The 16,555-nt window shown below is 43.9% G+C and overlaps 1 protein-coding gene across 3 annotated transcripts in view; it reads right to left on the reverse strand.

The window, feature by feature from the left end:
* The window catches only part of PITPNM2 (phosphatidylinositol transfer protein membrane associated 2), a 125,792-nt gene that overhangs the window by 98,391 nt on the left and 10,846 nt on the right, over window positions 1-16,555 (reverse strand). For all 3 annotated transcript variants that reach the window (XM_066561931.1, XM_066561929.1, XM_066561928.1), the window contains exon 2: window positions 12,671-12,770. The gene's annotated coding sequence lies outside the window, so the exon portion shown is untranslated. The remainder of the gene's footprint in view (window positions 1-12,670; window positions 12,771-16,555) is intronic.

The raw sequence follows: 16,555 nt of genomic DNA on the forward strand, positions 1-16,555 counted from the left end.
CCTTCCCCGAGATGCACCTGACTGAGCCAATTATCCATGTGCTGCCCTTAACCAGTGGGATTTTATAGCCTCTATTTTTCTAGTGCTTTCCTTGTCATCATAAACATCCTAGTGTTTGCTCACAAGTTGTTCCATTAAAAACAAATGTGCTGCCACTCCACGGCTGTGGAATTTGCTGCAGAAAATCATCCAGGGAACAGCCCTGCCTTGCCAGCCACCTGCACCACCTCCCCCTTTAACTCTAACCCAGAGGCACGTTACAATTACATTATTCCAACTAAATAAAATTATTTTTCCCTGTTCCAAGACATAAAACAACCACATTATTATGGCCATTGCCACTGTGATTTAGTAATTTAAACAAAAAGACACACACAATGATAAGAACATAGTAAGTAGTACAGCACTTCATTACAGCTGGAACCAGTATTTATGACCCCTGAAAGCAAAGATGGTCATGAAAATTATATGCCCAAACCCGTCACTTCAAAAGTACAACTTAATCATATAATGCTCAGCACAGAGGTTTCAAAGACACTGATGATATTTTGGTTTTTTCCAGGTGAAGAAAAGCCCTGAGAGACAATAAATCGTTTAAGGTATCGGTGGAAGCGGCTTACTTACGAAACAGGATTTGCAATGCAAAAAGTGAATCAGGAAGCATCACCCTCACACACTGCACCCTTCCTCAGGCTGCTGCCGAGTCTCTCCTGCTGTCCCCTGCCTCCCCCAGAGCAGGTCAGGGACAGGGACAGTGACAGTGGCAGCCACCCAGGGCCACAGGAAAGGCCTGCTCTCAGAGCTGAGACAGGAGCAGAGATGCAGAGCAGCCACTGGAGAGCTGCAAGTGCTTTGAGAGCTCCTGACCAGGCTGCACGGGGAAGTTAATCTGGTAAAAATGCTTTGGACGTGTAGCCACAGCCCAAGTAGAGCTCCCTGCCAAGACTGAGGACAATACATTATTAACTGAACTTTAATTATATCCACAAACATACATTTCTAGCTGAGGCTTACAACCTCATCTCTGTAGATTTGTTTGTTTTTCTAGTGGTCCTGTTAAGAAATGAGTTTCATTGTCACTTTCATAGCCCAAAACACACATTCATCTGGTATTAAATTTACTTCTGTTTTGTTTCCATAGGAATTTTGCTGGTTCCATATTAATTAATTTATGTCAGAAACAGACAACACTTCACAAAGGACCCTCTAATCAGTGGCTATTAAGGGTGGGCTATAATATGGTTTCTTTGTAACACTGGTCAGAGTATTTTCAAAAGGCAAAGCCCAGTTTTAAAAAAGAAGCTATTATCTCCCCACCAAATGAGTATGGAAATTAAGGAGCACTTAATAATTACATTTGTGATGCTCTGAATTAGTCAAGATAGATTTCCAACAAGTATCATTCCCTGTAGAAAGAAGAATCTGGTTACTTGTAATATATAGACCACGTTTTGTGATTTTAAGAGAAATTCTGCAGGAAGAATGAGTCAGCAGCAGACAAGCAGCCAGGTCTCTACAGCCAACCAACAACCATGACATGGGCTTCAGTGGGGAAAGCCTCACACCTCAAAGACCCAAGTATAAGGCAGCCCCACTGAAAGGCTGCCCACTCTTGCCAGTAACCTGATGGCCAAAGAAGCCAAGCAAGTGGCACTGAAGGCTTTATCTCCTGTTCTCTTTCACGGACATCAACCATATGCTTAAGCAAAAAGCACAGTCTCCATTCCAGAGGAAAAGCCAAAATTCAATTAATGACACCAGTCTTTAAAAGCCAGCTGAGACTGCAGAAATGGCTTATTCAGGAAATTTTTTTTTCTGAAAGCTTCCATGAACTGTAATAATGCAACTATTGCAGGCATTTATTTATTAACACAGAAAGATTGATTTATGAGAGATCTGCAATCAGCTTAATCTCCAAAAGCTTGATGCAGGTTTAGCCCCTGGCCAGAGTTCCTCCTCTGCTTTGACATCAGGAAGCAGCACCCCAGAGCTCAGGGGTGACTGGGAATAGCCCAGGGAACACCTCAGCAAAAGCAGCAGGCACCCTGCACTCCCCCAGGCTGCACTTTGATGCCAGGCACTGATAAGGAAAGAGGCAGATTCCACAGGCCAGGAAAGCTGGTAAGTGGAACAGTCAGGGTGTGTGTGATGGCATGGGTGGAAGGAGATGGAGAATTGACACTTTCCCTTAAATCAGCATGGCAAGGAGGATAATGAAAGGTTGGTAGTGTGAGTTACCAGATCCTGCCCTTGTGCAAAAGGAAGGCCCATGTCAGATGGTCACAGCACAGCTGGGCAGGATATCCCCCTGAGCTACCAGCAGCACGAGTTTAGCAACACTGGAGCCACTTGATTTCAGGCAACTGGGATATTAAATTAATGTATTTATTTGCAGTAGAGACAAGCTTATATTAAAAGAAAGGGAATGGCACAGGGGGTATTTTGATTCCTAAGAGGCAGCTATAAAGACAGCAGTAAGGTGTGGGGAAAGAACCTTTCCAATGGTTTGAGTAGTCAATAAATAAAAGTGTACTTTTCAGGTCTTCAAGGAAACAGATCCCCACAGTGCCTGGACTCTCTCTGCTCAAGAGACAATTCAAATAAAAGTGTTGCCCTGTTCCCAAGTATCAGGATCCTGGTTCTTTTTCTGCTTCTCCTTTATCACCAGTGAACAGCCATGGTGATAACAAGAGGAGTGAGTGCAGCTGTCTAGAGAGATGGCAGGTGCTGCCCTGAACATCTCACAAAATTAAACACAAGCTTTGCCAAGAGCACAGAGCCAGAGCAGAAATAAGAACAAGCACAAGTTTTCTACCAACAGGAGCTCAGGATCACAAAACTGCTTCCTGCTGCCTCACCTCCTGCACTTCCTGCCACCCTGCCCAGGGAATATGGCTTTTCCCTGATCATGACCTGCAGAACACAGCCATCCACTCAGACATGAGCATTAAGAATGCCCCAGCAAAGCCACAGTGCTGGGACAGTCCCTCCCCTCAGGGTTAGCAGAAGCTCAGCACTGCTGTAGCCACCATGGCCTTGAGAAGGGACACCCTCGGTGCCTCCTCGTGACAAAATCCCTGGTACTGGGCCAAAGCTGAGCATCCGTGCCCTGAGAACACAGGGAGGGAGAGAACTGCTCATCACTGCCTCTGAAACAACACAGATGATGTTTTGCTTATTAAGCACACACAGAAAGAAGAATTTGAGCTGTTAACATTTGGGCTGTATCTCTCACTGAACCCCAGGGAACACAGATGGGTGCTCAAAGCAACGGGCACCATTGGCCATAAGGGTGATGTGAAATTAAAGACAAAGGGCTCCAGGAGTTTGTTTCACATGCAGAGAAAGCTCCCAGAAGGAAGAAGAAATAGTATTTTGAAGTCCACCTGAAAGAAAGGCATCAGACAAATGCCCAGGAGACAGCCAGCTGCCAATGTCACAAGATTTGTACTACCTCTGCCACATGTTCTTACCCTCAGGAGTCTCACACGGAGGCAAGAGTGCTTTTGAGAACCCACCCCACTGTCCACACGAGTTCCCCTCTGCTGAACCTGTCCTCAGCTCCACAAACCACAGGGACACCTCTGGATGCTGCTGACAAGGCCACAAAAGGGTCATGAGGGCTCATGCCATCCTGGAGAACTGAGAAGCTGCTGGGCAGGACCCTCCCTGAACCACTCAGCCAGGAGCATCTCTGCCCACATCCTCCCTTTCCATTTCACGAGGTGGCTCCTCACTGGCACAACTGCTGATTAAAGCTTGCACTGACATCTGAAGACTCAAAGGCAAATTAAAATAACCCTACACTTAATCCAATTCATGCTTTTTTAATGACTAGAGTTCCTATCATGTGGAAAGCATCTCTAGCAGGAAACTGCTTTGACCACTGCTGTTCATAAAAGTAAAAAGACTTGCTAATGCTCTCCAAACTTCCCACAGAAGTATTTATATCAGAACCCCTCTATTTTTTTTCCCCAACAATAATCTAATTCATGTGACTCTTATCTTAACTATGAAACAGCACATTAAATCCAAGATCCCAGCTCGTTTAGATAAACGGAATTGGGCACATCCAGCGAGTCATTCCTGCTGTGACATTTCTACTATTGACAGAGTTATTTCCAGGCCTGGCGTGGGCAGGGAACGGGGAGGACTCTCACCCTTCAGCACAGTCACTGCCCCTTGCTGAGAGTGCACAGAAGAGCCAGATTTTCTCAAGGGACTCTACCTGGGTCTAGTCACATGTTAATAAACATTCTGGCAGCATTTCCCAGAAATAACCTTCAACTGTTACCTAGAAACATAATCCATCAAAATAAACCTCAAAATAGTAAGAAACGAAGAGAACTTTTATTGGTAGGCTGTATTCTAGCTCTATATACAAAAGAATTAGTGGACAATGTAGAGTCATTGATCAAGGGGATAGCTCAAATTAATTTCAAGGTTATTTTCTTTGTTCTTTTATAAATACAAACAGTGTTTTTAAAAAGTTTCCTTTACCTCACTCTTTCCTACCCTCTGTGAGCTCTTAGGAATAGAGCTGAACCTCATGGGCCTCCAGAGGACTTGAGAGTACCCAGTGGAACCAAAGCACTTAGCAGGTGATGAGCTGAAGTGAGTTAGAGCTTAACAGCTAAATCATCCAGAATAGATTAAAATTTCCCATCAAATAAATTGAAAGTTCTGCTTCAGCACTGAACAGTTCCCCTTCGCCCTACAGCTCCATCCCCACACTCCTTTTTAATCTGAATAAATACAGATGGTATTTGCCTCCCCCTCTTTTTCTTTCTATTTTTTTAATAAACTGCTGGGATGATGCAGGAACCACAGGCAAAGGATTTTCTTTAGGTACTCAGAGCACTCCTGATCTGCATCTTGATTTCAACTCGTAACTCTTCATAAACAAACCAGGGACATGGGTCTGTCAGTGCATGGGCTGGTGAATCCTCCTCTCCCCTCACAGCCCCTGCACAGGATTAACACACACAACACTGCCTCAGTAGGAACTGGAATTTCCTGGAGTTCCCACTGGAGGCTGTGAGGCTGAGATACCATCACAAGTGGCTGGGGTTCAGCCAGGTTATCTCCCTGATAACCTCCTGCAGCCTGGGGAGCGTGTGCAGCGTGACAGCCACGTGCTGAGCTCCAGAGGAACCAGACTTGGCCGTAGCTCATCACTTCCCAGCACTGCCTGAGTGCCACAGAGAGGGAGCTGGGCTGGGTTCACAAGGATGCCTCTGCTCTGGCTGCATCCATAACAATGAACTGCTGCCCATTTACAGCTCCCCTCCTTCCTGAAAAACTGTATTTTCGACCAGATGACATGCTTCTGATTATTAAGAAAGATCCTGTATACCTCAGAAATTAATCATTTCTCTACTCTGCTAAAACTGATGACCATGTAGTCCTGGCTCTGGAAAATTAACTGCTATAGGTCAGTCACAAAGATATGCAATTTAAAATTTTCATACATTCTTTTACTCAGGTAGAATCCTCTCTTCAACCCTTCTCTGCAATCATCAAGGTTTTATTGGAACTGGCATAAATATTCAATCAATGCTGCTCATCAGTCTGGTTAGAGAGAGATGCTGGGGGTTCATTTCAAATCTCAGGACAGGTTCTTTTCACACCCACCAAATTTTGCTTTTAACCTCAGTAAAAGCAGGGTTAGATCCTAAACAGGTCAACCCACAATGACACAGGGGAGCTTGAAATGGATGAAGACAATACAAGGAAAGAGAACTTCAAAGCAAGATAGTTGATCAGACAAGGGTGTATTCTATGCAATAAAGTAAGCTAATCACCTTTATCTGCATTACAAGAAATATCTTTTACTTCCAAAAGTCCTAAGGCTGCAGAGTTTTCAGTTACCTTTTCCCCCTGTTTCCTCTAGGATTAATACTCTTCCTTAGCATTCTGCTGCCAGCTGCTTCATGACCTCTCTGGATATCATGAATTAAATTCTTGGGTTTTCTGACTTGTTCCACCATTAGAAGAACATTTATCAGGTTAAGCCCAGATTTCTTTCACTGTCTTACCAGCAGAGTTTTGGATGACTAATCAAAGGACTGAATATATTCTAAAGATTTAATTCTCCCTTCACTATTTATACTAGTCGATGTCACTTTGACACTATTCTGGCTTTTCACTGCAAAAAACTTTCCAACTCAAATTCCCCTAAAACGAACATGCTCTCATAAGCAGACAAGTGCCATTTGCTCCATCTTGCCCTCCCCCAAGTTAGCTTCAGCTGTCACCAAAAACACAGTAAGCATTTTCCTCCTTGGGAACTATGTGTTCTTGCAGTTATATTCAATGGACCAGAAGAGTCTGGCATCAGAAAAAGAACTATCTGATTTCTTGGACTCACTGCAAGAGAACCTGGCTTGGCCAGGCACAGTTATAACCACCAAGGATTCAGTTAAATTAAAGATACCCTGGGCAATGAATACTGGCTGTACAAAAAGTGATCAGACATTCACCCACCTCAGATACAGCTCTGGGGCTCTGACTGCTCTCTGAAGAGTCTTTCTCCCTGCAGTTATAAATAACAGTGAGTAAAACACTCACTTTGTACATTAGTGTGAAGATTTTCGGAGTCACCATCTATGAACTGCCACCACTATTTTAGTAAACAGAAAGTAGTCAACAGCTCTTGAGAACCTTTCACATTTTCACCTTTCTGTTTCCAGTGTGTTCAGATCTGACAGCACATTTTTCTGCTTAATTCAGACTCCACACTTAATATCTACTATTTTCACCATGATCCATGTTGCCTTTTTTGATCTACATTACTTGGAATTTCTATTTCTATGCCCAGTTCTAAGGAGGGAAATATGCCCTGAAAAAGCAGCTGCACCTACCTTAGACCTCCCCTGAGACACTGAACCTTGCAGTGCTCCTGTATGCCACACTCAGGGGGCTGATCCTTGTGTGGCAATACCCAGACGTTGCAGAGGATGCGAGGAAAAAGTACAAAAATGCAAAACACACTTAAACCATCTTCCTAAAAACCTGCTTAGGGCAACAGTTTTTCACAGATAACTCGACATTTCCATCTCTGCCTCACCATGTGCCAAGCACAGTCCTCAGGCACAGACAGCTTCCAAGCAAGTGAGGTTTCCACCCAGACCTGCCTCTGCTTAAGTGCCCTTCTCCCTTTTTATTGCCCCTTTCCATCACACTGTTATGACATGGTAAAAGCACATCTGGAACACATCTGCAGCCTTCTGTCCCCTCCAGGAAGGGCCCAGAATCTCATTGGAACAGCATCAAGGGGAATGGTATCCAATGTCAGGGTGAGTTGCATCACATCTGCTCTGTGCTCTGCTCAGGCCAACCTCCTCCACAGAGCTTTTCCAGGAGAGGTTGTTCATCAGGTCTTATTTTTAAAGAATCTGGGCCAAGTCATCCCTGCTGTAGCTTTAATGACGTCAATGAGCTACAGCAGGGGTGAAATTGGGCCATTATTTTTTATGTCCATATGTCCTATGCCTATTAAAGAAAAAAAAAACCGGGAAAAGAAGATCAAGGAAGAAAAGTTATTGAATCAAAAGACTACCTGGTGCAGAGATTAACATCTAGATGTGGAATGTTCCTCTTTTGTTCCTGCTGTACATTATAAATATAACAGTTTATGGAAAAAGAAATACCTCTGTAGTGTCAAGGTACAATGTGAGTTCTGCAGTGACAAATTATATTCACATTTTGTATCCTGTTTTGATAAAAAAGCCAACAAAAAATCATTACCAGGAAAAGGTCTCTTCAGAACTCCACTAAAGTGAGCGACACAGTTGCCAGTGAGTGTTAGTGTCTCCTCTCTGAACCAACATCCATCACACCCAGCCTATCACCACCAAGTAGTAAAGCCCAGTGGACCTTGCCCTGAGCTCATTTCTTACTCAGTCCAAAACACGATTATATAAATACCAAAAGAGAAAAACACGATAAGGTTAAGCCTAAACAATGTTTTCTGTGAGTACCAACAGCCTCAAACACCCACATGAGAAGGGACACAGCTGAGGAGCCCAAGCCTGCAGATGTGGGACTCCAGCTGTGAACAGGAGCAGCACCAGCCACGATTCTGTGGGGTTTTCAGAAGGCTGAAGTGCACCACTGATGTTGATAAAATGTGCAAACAGGTTTTCTACCCCCCACGCCCCAGTGCACGGGTACTGCCCAGGCTGCAAACACAACTCCAGCTCAGCCGACCGCAGCCACTGAGACCTACAACCACAACTTCTCAACCCCACACTCAGAGCCCACTTCACTGACACCTCAGAGTATGAGTAACCATTTCAGAGGGACACAGGTAAAATTACTCACCCACACGCCTATAGAGAGTCAGGCTGATGCACCTTTGAAGGCAGAGAGCAAGTGCCCAGCAACAGCCCCAGATCACAGGAGCTGGTGTTCAGGGCCTCTGCTTTGTAGATAACTTTTATTTCAAAGCTTTATAGAAGTTTCCTTTGAAATCTTTGACCCTAATTATCCAAGTCTCAGCTTCAGGCTCAGACTAAGTCCTCTCTGCAAAGGCCTTTTTTCCAATTGCTTCCCCTTTGCATTAATGAGCTCTTTTTCCCACAATAAGCTACAACAGTTTGAGGTTTTGTTTTTGTTTTTATTTTTATTCCTCTCCTCCCTCCTCCTCTCCCATTCCAGCTCTGGAATCAAAATAACTTGAGATGGAGAACGTGTGACCTCCCAAGCCTTTATTTACAGTATCACAAACCACAAGGGAAGGTTCTGTCCAAGTTTTCCAGCTGGAATGGGAACAGCAGGGAAAAAACGTGCCCTCATTTCTGCAGCTGTGATATTCAACACATCACAGGGGAGAAGGGTGGGAAGGAGGCAGGAGAATTAGAAGCCAGTAATGATGCCATGGAAATATTGCATGAAGCATCTCAGCCACACAGGCAGGTTCACATGATGACATCTTTTCTCCTCAGAAATAAACAGAGCCTTGTACATGCAAATGTAACTGCAAAACCAGTCTGACTCAATGGTGTTACTTCTGCACTTTTACATTAAACCAGACTGTAAAGCACAGAAACTTCCTGGACTCCACCTGAGTTTGTATCAGTGCTGTAATGATCTCTCTTCATGCCACCATCCTCCAAAATTATAACAAAGACTTTGTCAAAAAATAGAAGCCTAGCAGCAACAGAATCTCCCTCAGATATTTAAACAGCAGAGAAAAACAAACACAAATGAAGGAGGTTTAGATCTATAGAAAGTTACTTGCAGCAGGAAACTGTCAGTTAGTTTGTGGTTACAACCACAGCAGCATCACAGCCCTTTCCTCTCCGTTAAAGATGTCCAAACAGTTCCTCGTGTCTTGTGTTTCTATTGTAAAAGGAGGAAAACCACCAAAGAAAAACTCACCTCTGTTTCCATGAGAAATTCCATAGTGCCAGATTATACAAGAGACTCTGTAGATCCCTTCTTTTTGAAAAGGGATCCTTCTGCATCTTTCCAAACATCTGTGTCCTGGCAGGTCTAAAATGGGTTTCCCTGTAACTCTCTCCCATCTTTACAAGATCCCATTCTCCTTTCCTCACCTCTCAGCAGCTCCCCCTTCTCCCTGCCTGGCACAGTAACAAGTCAACCTTTACACACTGAGACAGGGAAATGTCACAATTCTGCTGCTCCATTATGCTGCCAAACAAGGCTCCTCTCCCTGCCAGACAAAAGCAGCCATCACCCAGCTCCCTGGAGTGTTATCCCCTTGATCTAACTCTTCACAGTGAGTTTTTCATTTCAGTTGATGAAGGATCCAACATGAAGACAGATTTCTCTGCATTTAGTTGGTTTCCACAAACTCACCCCTATCAAGGGGTTCAATTCTCATGTCATGGGTCCCACACTAAGTTCCCTGGTAAGTACAAGGTGCAGAAAAAGTAAGGTTCAGGCCCAATCTGTGTCCATATAAAAGGACATAAGTCTCTGGAATGAAAAAAGCTGGTCACATCACACAGCCAGGGGTGGAAAATCACAGCCCAGCATGACACAGGCACAGGGACAGGTGCTGCAGGCAGGGCAGGGAGTGCTGGAAGGACAGCAGAAGGAGGCAACTGCAAACCAAAGCTGTGCTTCCTTTTGACAGGACACAACACGTTCCTTCAGTGGCACTGCAAATTGCTTAGAGGGGACACCACTTCCCCAGGGCACAAGTCCCCTGTCCCCAGCCTGCCTCACATCTTCTCAGGCACCCTTGGATTCAACCTCATCTACCTTCCTTCCCCTCTTCTTATCCTCCTGCCCAATGGCAGCCTCTGCCTCTTCTTCCAGACAGAAAACACTCATCCCATCCAGGCTGCTGCAGCTGCAGGAGCAGTGGAAGCACAAAAAGGCAGCACAGTGGCCAGGAGAGCTGGAAGGGAGGATGCTGAGGGACAGAGCAGCAGGTCCCTCCCCATCCTATATCAACACCCTCCATCTCCTCCCGACACTGCATCCCCCTGGCTGCCTGCCAGGCCCCACAGCTCCCAGCATCAGGCACACACAGCTCAGGCTGCACATGCCTCCCCCGGGCTCTGCTCACAGCAGGGATTCAGGACACTTCCCTAGATTTTGAAATAGTTCTATGCAAAATACTCCCAAGGATGACTTGCAGAGGAGCATTCTCCCAGAATTTCCATTCTTTCCAGCAGTTTGGATTGAAAGCATTCAAGTCTGGAGAAACAAAAGGAAATTACCCAGTGCCTACAGCATTTTCCTGGACATGGTGGTTCAGCTTTTTCTCTCCATGAGCACTGCATTCCCTGACAAGGTTTAAAACCCATTTCTCTCCCTGCACTCCCTACCTGCCAGCTCACAGACGTTGCTCCTCTCCGGTGACGCAAGAGCAGGGATTCATTTTCCTGTGAACACCATTCTGGAGGCCATTTCCCCTCACCTACCCAGAGAATTAATGACCACTTGGGCACCTCATCAGCCCTGTAAAATCCTCCAGGAAAGCGAAATGAATGAAGCCTCAGCCCTGGGGCAAAGCAAACCCTAAGCTCTGCCAAGGATTGCATTTCTTCTCTGCTGTTATGGTTAATTCAGAGAAAAACGCTCCCTCTGCAAGAGCCTGTGGGGGAGTGTGTGACCTAAAACAGGAGGCAAAGCTCTCGGGATACAGATGTTCCCCCTCAGCACAGCAGCACAAACTCACATGGCAATTAATGCCTCTCTGAGCATAAACTCCTCTGTTCAAGCTGCTGCTGGCAGCTTTTGATCCCAGAGAGACCTGGCCACAGCTCCTTTGGAACTGCAGTGGGCAGGCAGGAGCTGCTGGGCTCTCTCCTGAGGAAATCAGGTATTCCACAGAGGGACAAGACAGCACTGGAGCAGCCTACCCAGCCTGGCACTGGGCTCTGCTAATCCCAAAGAGAGGCTTCAGGAAGGAAATCAGCCTGGAGAATGGCAATGAATTCACTGGGAGCCAATTTCCTGACAGGAGACAATTAAGGTATTCAAATCACCCCTCATTTTCCACAATTTCTGATAAAGATATTGCATGTTCATACAGGGCTGGTGTCACTGCAATCTCAGTGTAACTGCTGTGACCCTGAGCTATGAACCCAGAGAGACTGAAAACGTATTTCAGTCTGGTAAGTGAACAGTCTCAGATCCAAACTCATTTATTCCTTCTCTTCTTCTCAGCAATTCATTGCTCTTGAAGCAAAACCTGACTATTGTTAAGTTTTACTATCACCCCAAAGAAACATTTGGTGGAGTCAAAGAGACCATTTCTGATAAAGGAAAAAAACCACTTAAGTGCTGAGCAATGTACTGAGGAAAATAAGATGATGCAGAACTGTGCAGTCAGGCTAAAGGCTGACACCCTGTCTACCAAAAAACTCCAGCCACTAATTTTGTAGTGAGAGCTCACACTGTGAGATACATTTCTAGAATTCACACAAGAGGTTTGGATGGAGCTGGACACACACAGTGAACCCCCGAGCAACACTGCAAAGGTGGCAGCATAAGGGAGTAGCAGGTACACACATTCATAAAAAACAAACAATCTCTTCACTTTGCCTTGTTAAAAGCCACCACGGGTAACTGCTTCCCCTTCCACCCTGTTTATTAGGAAGTTCTGCACCTCGATCCTAAACGCAATGCAAAACAAATTCAAAGTTCAGAGGACAAAGAAAGGTAGAAACTACAATTTGATGGCAGTAAATGAGGCTGTACTACTTTTTATTTCAATACAAATAAAATCAACAAGGTTAAGATTTTTTTTCTTTCAGGAAAAAAACACACCTAAGATTTAAATTATATTAATTGCACATCCTGTGCAGCCATTTTCCCTTTTAATTTATTTATTTGAAATATTCTAAGCAGGAAAGGATGCTGACTAAACAGAAAAAGGCAAGGAGTGTGAGCTTTCTTTCAAAAGAAGTTTATTACCAATGCACACATCTATGCAATTTAAGCCAACCATGTCCTGTGACTGCCAAGCCCTTCTCAAAGAGCTCCTGAAGCCATTCTCCAGCCTCCATTTCAGCACGTTTTCCCCAAGCATTTATTAAAGTGGAACCCAAGCTAAGGTTAATCTCCTCTCACCAACAGCAAGTTAGTATCCCTCAGATAAATCACCATTCTCCCTAGTAACATCTAAATGTTTTTTTCTAACCCAGAAGAAAAAGAACAGCTATCCAGCTGAAATGTCAGAACCTACCTTCTGCAAAAAATCTTTCTAGATGCTTCTGAATGCAGGAGGGAGCAAAAACAGCATTGCTGAAAAAGGATGTCACTGTTGGTCCACATGTGTCAACATCCTAGAAAAAGACAGAACACAGTTGCTGAACTGCCATGCCCATGGGAAATCAAGAGCAAGAATAAAGCTGCATTATTTTTCCAGTTACACCATGCTAATGGCTCCTATGCAAACAACATAAAGCTACAACATTTTATAATTGCACATCAGAGTTTCTCTGCAGACATCCCTCCGGTATGTCAGAAATTCAATACGTGATAGTAGGCGGCAATGAGCACCTCAGGGATTTCAAGTGTGTTCCAAACCATGAGTCATCGTCATCTCTAACTCATGGAAATTAAGAAGGATAAAAAAGAGAGATGAAAAAACACACAGCTTGCACTGACCACTCTCACGTGCTCCCTCTGCACAACACTTCTCCTCAAAGCTTCTCCCTTCTGAGCTTGGAGCTCTGTGACTTCCATGGAGGAGACACCACAGACAAAGCCAGCACATCACAGATCCTTCAGGGAGCCCCCAGAGTCTGGGCAGGATCCCATGTTTGAGGGTGGAAGCAGAGCTGGAGCTGCCCCTGTAATCCCACAAATCCTTCCACCACTGGGGGAGCAAGGAGCCAGCAGCTCCCAGAGGGAACAAAGGCAGGGCTGGTGAACCAGCAGCACCCAGGAGGGCAAACCCAGGTGAGGAAAGCCCAGGCACCCCATTTTCACTCATTTTACCCCATTTTCACTCCTATTGCAGCCACCTCTCCCCCCCAAGGCTCATTTTTGTCAGGAGGGCTGAGGGCAGAAGGAGCCTGTAACGCTGCCTGCAGAGCAAGTGACTGCTTTGCTCGACATTCCAAGCAGCCCCTCTGCCTTTCTAAGAGATTCCTTTGGGCAGTTTCATCTTTACCTCCAACCACTGCAAACTGGTTTTAAAGCTGGGTTTTTTTAAATATGGTTTTAATGCTGCTTTTAAAGCAGCTGGGTGGCACTTTAGGGCACACACATGTGCTCTTCCCTCTCCTCTCTACTGATGATCTCCCCAGGTAGATCCAGGTTCCTTTAGGTCTTCTTTAATGTTTTGTTTCTCTGTCCTCCAAGCAGCAGCCAGAGCAGAGCCAGGGCTCTCCCAGCACTGGTCTAACAGGGGGATGGAGCAGGGAATGTTGTTGTTCCCACATGCTTACATTAAAAATGCCTCCATCTCACTGAACTCCCATTTTCCCTTTCCCCTTCAGGTCACAAAGGGCACAGGTGTCCTTCCCCATTCTCTCTCCCAGCAGCAGGGGCTGTGTTTTGCACCAGAACATGCAAATCTGGGTCCACAACCACACAAATAAAAGCACATCTCCTTGACTGGGACTTGGATCCGAGCCTCAACACCAGCACCTGCTACCAAAGTGTTACACAAAAAATAAATAAAACATCAATACACTCTGTTTCCTTCCCTAGAGGAACTGAAATGTTTGGAAAAAACATCAATACCTTTAGCTGCAAGCACTGCTTCAGTTAACATAAAATTATGTCTTGCCAACAGCTTAAAAAAAAAAAAACAGGAACTGATCTTCACTCTTGTAACTTCTTGCACAGCAATTTAAAAAATATAATAGTGCTTGCACAGGTCAGATTCATCCTGGAGGAAGAGCAAATGTGAGTAACATTTCAGACCATTAATCTCAGAAATCTCACCAGGAGCAAGCAGCCAGACAGCTTAAAAATATATTTAGTCCACAAATGCTTATTAACGTCATTTGCTGATTCACAGCTGAGGCACACAGAGCCCAAATGGCAGTTCTGCTTTCCCAGGCGGAGTGGCAATATTATTATTATTATTACTATTATTATTATTAATAATAATAATAGTGTTGGATACCAAGTTGCTTCACCTATCTCAAAACCATGATGCATCTTTTAGATTGGATCTGTCAGAACTGGGAACCACAGGTCCAGTCTGTGGCCCTGTGGTTTAGGATCTGATCAGAATTTATCTGAAACTGAATCTTAAGTTTTCTTTTCTTTCGTTGACTATTGATCTTGCTGCCAACATTAATACAGTCAAGATCAGAAGATAAATAAAATTAATTCTTCAGGCTTACAACAAAATAAACACTGAAAATCACCACTACTTTTAAAATTACATCTTCTTTATAACTGAAGAAAAAATATTAGATGATTTGATACCTGTGCCAGTATTTTGTGTGTGTACTTTGGGGCAGAATTAACCCACTAAATTCTTAATGATTGTTTTAAGTAAAAGTTCTTTTCACAAAAGGAAATGTAAAGTGTTTCTTCCCCTACTGTTATATACAATATGATGATGCAAAGCTCAAAGGACTTTCTCTCTAAAGCAACTATTCAAATCTCTGTGATGGAAATATATTTAAATACAACATTTTAATCTTGCTTTGCCTTTGAATTTTAAATACCTTTTTATGAAAGCAAGTATTTCATTAGTCCTTTTAGCCATTCTACCATTCTGATTTGCAAGTAAAGAAGAATCCTCACACCACTTTATCTTTTAAAAGGATTCATTAGAGCTGTGTGTTTTTTAACTCAATACACATCCAGTCTGATTAAGCCTCACCAATTTTTACAGGTTACACAATAATTCATTCCTCAAGCACATTGGGATTTGTCCATATCCATTCTTTCCCCATTTCCCACAAGCAAGACAAGTCTCTCTAGGTGCTGGATGCACCAGGCACCATCCTCCCTAAAGAAATCCACTACAACCCACACTTTGTTAATAAATCATAAAAAATTGAGTCAGAGCAGGGCCCTGCTCTCTCTGTCTGCCTTTGCTGAGCAGGGAACAGTTCTCAGAATTAGCAGGGCCTGGACACAGGACTTCAAAGAGTTTCAGAGTTTGGGTGAGGCCATCAAAGACCCCCCAAAAGCTCAAACCTGCAAACCTGGAAGGGCAGCCACAAAGCCTCCTCCAGGTAAGAAAAATCAATCTTCCTACCTCCATTATTCTTATTTCTTCTGGGGTTGGGGTTTTTCTCCCTGTATTGTACATTAGGGAAGGATGACAAAAGTTCTTCTTTTCAGTGACAGTAAATCTGTACCAAACAGAAAAATTGATTTCTCTGCACCCTTGTTAATGGTACTGCAATCAAAAGTGATTAAAAGCAAAAACATTTCTGTACAACAGAAACTGAAAGTATTGCCTATGGGAAAACAGAATCACTGGCATTTTCTCTGCAGCAAACACTAAAAGTAATAGATAATTAATGTAGCCTAGGACATTATGACATCTATGAAACTTGTTTTCTGGAATAATCATAAACAATTCACCTTGACTGGATTCCCAAGTCATCACTTTTTAAAGTCACTGCAGTTTGCAGAGGCCTCACTGATGCTATTCTTAATTTACTTATTTTTAGGTGTGAGAACAGATTACCAAGGCAAAATTTAAACTTAAAAATTGTCAGCTTTTCGTCCTCTTCTATAATCATTAACCCTGTCTGCATTTCAGAAACATGCGGTGCTAAATGGAAATCAATTACACAGTTAAAACTGCTTCTGCTTTAAAATTAAACTTCTGAAGTGTGGGAGGATTCAGCATTGTTAAACAAGGGGCACATTTGTCCAAACCACCAGGAAAAAGCAATGCAACAAAAACACAGAAATGTGAGTTAATGCAAGAGCTCCCAAAAGGCTGCAACAACATTTTTATTATGGGTGATATGCAAAAAAGGAACATTAGAAACTCCTTCCCTTCCTCAAAAGGCTTTCAGGGAAGCATCTGGGCACTGGAGCAGCCCAGAACTGAATCAAAGACCACCTCTGGCTCTGGAGCAGCACCCCAGGCACAGGAAAGCAGACTACAGCTATTAATAGACAGATTCACATGGAAATA

The sequence above is a fragment of the Molothrus aeneus genome, chromosome 18 (assembly GCF_037042795.1).
Source record: "Molothrus aeneus isolate 106 chromosome 18, BPBGC_Maene_1.0, whole genome shotgun sequence".
NCBI classification, from domain to species: Eukaryota; Metazoa; Chordata; class Aves; order Passeriformes; family Icteridae; genus Molothrus; species Molothrus aeneus.